The sequence below is a fragment of the Peromyscus californicus genome, unplaced genomic scaffold, assembly GCF_007827085.1.
Source record: "Peromyscus californicus insignis strain IS unplaced genomic scaffold, ASM782708v3 Scaffold_22__1_contigs__length_63687245, whole genome shotgun sequence".
Lineage (NCBI taxonomy): Eukaryota > Metazoa > Chordata > Mammalia > Rodentia > Cricetidae > Peromyscus > Peromyscus californicus.
In genome coordinates, this window is record NW_026294525.1 from 45,913,467 (window position 1) to 45,919,466 (window position 6,000).

A 6,000-nucleotide genomic window follows, 5' to 3' on the forward strand; every position below is an offset into this window, starting at 1 on the left:
TGTATTCTATGAGGGAAGAATCTATTTTCAATAAAAAAAAAAAAACTAAACTGGAAGCCATTATATATATGCTGAGGACCTGGTCCTGTGCATGCAGGTTCTGTGCATGCTGTTCCAATCTCGGAGTTCACATGAGCTTTGCTCATGGTGCATTAGAGGGCCTTGTTTTCTTGGTGTCCTCTATCCCTCCTGCCTCTTACACTCTTTCTGCTCCTCTTCTTCGGGGTTTCCTGAGCTGCGAGGGGAGGGATTTAATGGCGACACCCCATTTAAGGCTGAGTGTTCCAAGGTCTCTTTCACCCTCTGCATATCTGTCTGTGGATCTCTGTTTCCATCTGCTGCAGGAGGAAGCTTCTCTGATGATGGTGGAGGTAGGCACTGATCTATAGTAGAGCAGGCTATCAATAAGAATTGTTTCGTTGCTACATGTTTTCTCCAATAGAGTAACACTGGATGTATCAACTGCTTCAGGACAGGCCTCATGCTCAGAAGTAATTGACTGTCATATAAGTGGACTCCACAGTTTTTGTGTGTGTGATTTTATTTGGTTATAGCTTGATGGATTTTTGTTTGTTTCCTTTTTTTTTTTGTATGTGGTTTTATTTTGTTTTCTTGGTTTTTGGAGGGGTGGGTATTGTATTGGGTTTTTGTTTCTCTTTTGAGAAAAAATTAAGTTGGGTGGGTAGGAAGTGGGAGGAGATCTGGAGGTACTTGGGAGAGAGGAATAATACAATCAAAATATATTTGAATTGGAAAGTGGTTTTAAATAATGAAAAATGTAACAATAAAACATTTTCTTAGAGGAATACAGGTGATGGGTTACTTAGAGAAACAGAAATGACTCAAAGACCACTGCACCAACAAAGCCCACCCCAGGACTGTGACAGTTCATAAAAGCCAGGAACCTGGAACACACTACAGGTTGGAGAGTGTCCCTTCCAAGTGACTCAGTTGGTTTAATCGTCCAGAGAGTTCAGCTGATTTCTGCTTCTTCCAGATGTCTTGTCTGGCCTGAGTCATTTTCTTTTTGCAGCTTGGCTTATTTGGGATCAGGTCTCAGTAGTTTAGCTTGTCCCAGGGTCTTTTGCAGCTTGGCTTGCTTATTCTAGGAAGGAGGGACCTAGTGAATTTGATCAGTTTCAGGGACTTCCTGAAGGTGTTTTGAGTAGTTTACCTTCTGGCTTAATTAAGGAGCTTCCTGGCAGGATGGAATACTTCAGTCTCTGGAGGAAACTTCTATACAACCTAGAAACATCTTTTTTCCCACATTAACCTGGATAAACATAATTGTTCTTTGACTGAGACCAGCAGGTTGTTCTCCAGCGACAAATTCCTCAGAGAGAGAGAGGACCAGAGATCAAAAGGTAAATGTTGTGAGTCTGGGGTCATTCAGAGACTCGCCAGTCTAACTCAAGCTTTGGTTTTAGTAAATTAGAGGCTTTTATTAAGAAAAGACTGGCCAGGACTCAACCAGAGAGGGTTCTCTAGGTAGGCCCCAGCTATTGTTAGCCCAAGGATTATAAAAGCAAAACCCACAAAATTATAATTTGGGGGAGTCAAATTAACTCATGTACTGTCTGGGTTGTGGGCAAGGCTTGATTTTGTAACAGACATCCAGCAATGCCTTGGCCATTCAAGCAAGCAAGTGTTTCCTATGAAAGTAGAACTTAGAAATTAACCTGTTTAATCTTGTGATCTGTTACCTTGTAGGAATAGCTAAGGCAGAGAAATACTTTACAACAGTCAGCATTTTTTTTAAAGAATAACCCAACTGCACCATTTGGGGCAGCTGACAAGGTAGGAGCAACTTCCTCATGGCTTATACAAGTTAAAAATAATTTAGTTTTTACAAGCCCCACACTGCTGTGGAACAATCTTTTTGTATACCATGAATATGTATTATTCTCATTTGCTAATATAAAGCTGACAGGCCTGTAGCTTGGCAGAAAATTAGGTGGGAAAGCCAAACTGAGAATGATGGGAAGAAGGAGGGTGGAGTCAGGAGTTGCCAGCTAGATGCAGAGGAAGCAAGATGAGAATGTCATACTGAGAAAAGGTACCAAGTCACATCGCTAAACATGGATAATAATTATGGCTTAATTTAAGTGTGAGAGCTAGTCAGTAATAAGCCTGAGCTATCGGCTGAGCATTTATAAGTAATATTAAGCCTTTGAGTCAATTATTTGGGAAGTGGTTGCTGAGTATTTGGGAATTGCTGGTGAGACAAAAACTTCTGCCTACACAGCACAGTAAATTTATCCTCTAAACATTATGTTAACCATCATAGCAAAGAGGATAGAATCACAGAAAAAGGAGAAAGAGGAAGTCAAATTTCTCTGTTTTCAACTTTCCAGCTTTGAATTTATATTGGAAGAAAAATGCTGCATGCCATGGCACAGGCGAGGACAAAGGGCTTTCTGAATCTCCTTTGAACTTTGTTCCCTTCAAAACAGTCATTCTCTTATAAGCCAAGGGGAGATAAGAAGAGTGAGCTGTTGAATCTTCAATAAAAGAGGAGTATTAGTCTATTTCAGCTGCTATAACAAAATACTGTACAGATGAGGTAGCTTATAGACATTAGGAATGCATTGCCCACAATTCTCACATCAGGGAAGTTCAAGGTCAAGGTGCTAGAAGGTTTGTATCTGGTGAGGGCTAGCTTCCAAGTTCACTGTCTTTATATAGCAGAAAGGGTAAGGACTGCTTTACTGCCTCATTGCCTGTCCGGGCCCCACTTTGAAATACTACCTTTGTTTAAAATTTTATTTTATAATTTAATTTAATTTTACATATCAGCCACAGATTCCCTTGTTCTCCTCCCTCCCACCACCCCCTGCCTTCTCCCCAGCCCATCCCCCCCATTCCCATATCCTCCATGGCAAAGACTCTCCTGAGGATTGAGTTCAACCTGGTAGATTCAGTCCAGGCAGGTCCAGTCCCCTCCTCCCAGGCTGAGCCATGAGACAATTGATTAGCTTGATCTGTTTGGGAGGCATCCAGGCAGTGGGACCGGGACCTGTCCTCAGTGCATGTGCTGGCTGTTTGGAACCTGGGGCTTATACAGAAATACTGTCATTTTACAGGCTAGATTTCAACATATAATACTTAAGGGAGATACAAACATTCAAATTCGAGCATCAGTTTTATGTATCTAAGTCTCATGATGCAACATGGGCTAGCCCTGCCTGAAACATTTCAGATTCATCACGCATTTGATTTTCAGTTAACTTTTGATCAATGTACATTTAGAAATAGTTTACCTTTGCTAACCCTCTTTTCAATATGCACATTCAATTACATGACATCATACGTTTACAATCTCCAATTTAAAAGGCTGGGAATTAGAATATCAGAAATTTTCATATAAAACAGTTTTTGATGCAATTAACATTTGATTTGACTTGAAAACCATTTATTTACAAAAGTATTTAAAGTAACTATTAGATAAAATAAGGCACATTAGGAAAAAAAAATCACTTGATTTCCACAAATGAGCTCTCTGGCTGTCCTTGTACCTTGTTCTTAGGTATGACTTGAGGTTTTCCTTTGCCTGACAATTTGTCTGAAAGGGAGTATTGCTATTTGAACAAAATAAGGACAGTCAGTGTTCATATTGGTTGGGGTTCGGTGTATCTGCAAAGTGCTTTGAGTTTCTCTTATTCATAGAGCTATACAAATTCTCTGAAAGGAATAAGGGGATAATTGTGATCCTATGATCATAGAAACCCATATCACACATGAGGAAGCAAGATGAGTATTTACAACAAAGCATTCACAAGGATTCACACAATTCAGAACCAAGGTAAAAGGGTCTCGTGTCAGAAACAGCATTATTAGAAGGCAGATCATTACAGCTGTTGTTTAATTAATTCTTTACTGTGAGAAGAAATGCCATTGACACTTCATTATTTTGATACTGAAACCACAATTGAGAGCTTTCAAACTGTGTCTATGAAACCACAAATAGATCCCTCAATTCATTGTGAAGGGGGCTTCTATCCTCTATTGAAAAGCCCTGTCCACACGGGACGTCCTTGTAGCTCTCGCTTGATAGAGTTCCACACTTTGTCCCCGCAGGTCTGTGCTTGTGTGAACTGTGGGTCTACATTTTCAGAATTAGCAAGCCGTATCTTTAGAATATGATGGGAAGTGCTCTGAAAAATGGATGACTGAAAATTGGTTGAAATCATTTTATTCAGACAAAAATTGCACTTACCACAGGGATAAAAGATGCATAAACCGTAATTTTATAGAAAACAAGCTCCGAACCAAGGCTTTTGTTATTTTTGTTCTCTCTCTTTAAGTGTTTGATGCAGGTCCGTGCTAAAGGGGACAGTGAGCTTCCCGAACATCTTTCCTTAAAAGAGGTCTATTGAAGGCCAAGGAAGTGATTTAAGAGCTATACATTTATTTTCTTATGGTCACTTTCTTTTTTGCCACGTGTGTTTAGAAAGGTAAAATAGTCACTTGGCTTTTCTTTTTTATGTGTGAGCCTTCAGCTGCATTTTGTCACACAGGAAATGACTCAATGCATAAAGTATTCTTTCCCCGTATTTATATCTTTCCTTCAGCTTCTTTCTGTCTGATAACGTTCTTTAGTGAGAAATTGATTTGCAACTGCTCGAAATAAATGATACCAGCTGTGATGCTTATCTTACACACTCAAGAGCCCAAGACAGGAAGATTGCAAGTTCAGAGGTAAGTCTGAGCCATACGCCTTTTCTCAATAAACTAATAAATAAATACATTACATAAAGTATTGCCCTAAGGAAGCCATGGATACTATAATAAATGACAATAAGAATGAAATAATCATAATTAATACTATTGTTAATTATTTTATTTATTGATAATATTATTAATTAAAGATATTATAATATATTGCTAGTAATTCAAGCCAGAAACATATTTTAGTTTTCATTTTATAGTCATTGTCTGATAACTGGGTGTAGTGCTATTAAGTAGCAGAATGGTTTTATCAACAAACTAAATTAAGCAAATCAAGTTACTTCATGACATTTTTGTAAATGATTTTTACTAAAAGGTTCAGAATTTCCTGTTGGACAGGTTGACGAATGATCTCAAATGTGTCTGTCCTCGAACAAAGTTGTCAGACACAGTCCTTGGAGTATTTCTGTATGAATACTGGAAGAGGATGCTTTCAGAACCTTGAGTTGGTGGCAAGGTACCGATACTTGGGACTCACCATCCTCTGAGGGTACAACTTCTGCTGCTGCTGCCAACTCAAACTTCATTCCAGCACTCAGTTCTCAAAATTTGGGGGAATAGACAAAGTGTATCCACTCCTTAGAGAGAGACAAGGCTGCTGGTAATCGCCTACTCTTAATTTCCAACCTCATGGTATTCCACATTCTGTCAATCTCCCATCTCCACAAAGGCCACAGTGAGAGAAGTAGATGACTTTTTAAGATTAACTTTTTAAATTTCATATATGTGTACTGTATCTACATCATTTCATCCCCCTCTTCTCCCTCTCACCTCTTCTGTGCTCCCTTTCCTCTCAAATTCATGGTCTTCCTTTTTCTTTAATTTTATTATCATCATACATGTATATAAATACAATCTGCTGAGTCCATTTAGTGTTGATCGTATGTATCTATTTTTAGGGATGACCCCTGAGTTTTGGATAACCAGTTAGGGCCTTTATCCCTGAGGAAGATTGATTCTCTCTCAGCAATTTTTAACTGCCTGTAGATCTTCAACTGGGGGTGGAAACCTGGGAGATTTTCCTATTCACATTGACATGTTAACTAGTGTTATTATTATTCAAGTCTTGCCTAGGCAACCACATTGTTGAGATTTCATGGGTATAGCTTTACATTCATACACAGAAGACACAACCTTAATCTTACGTCAGATGTCCTGGTCCTCTGGCTCTTACAATCTTTCTGGCCCTCTTCCATGATGTTCCTTGAGTCATAAGAGTAGGGTTGTGTTGTAGATGTAATGATTGGGCCTTGGCATGCCCACAGCCAGTTG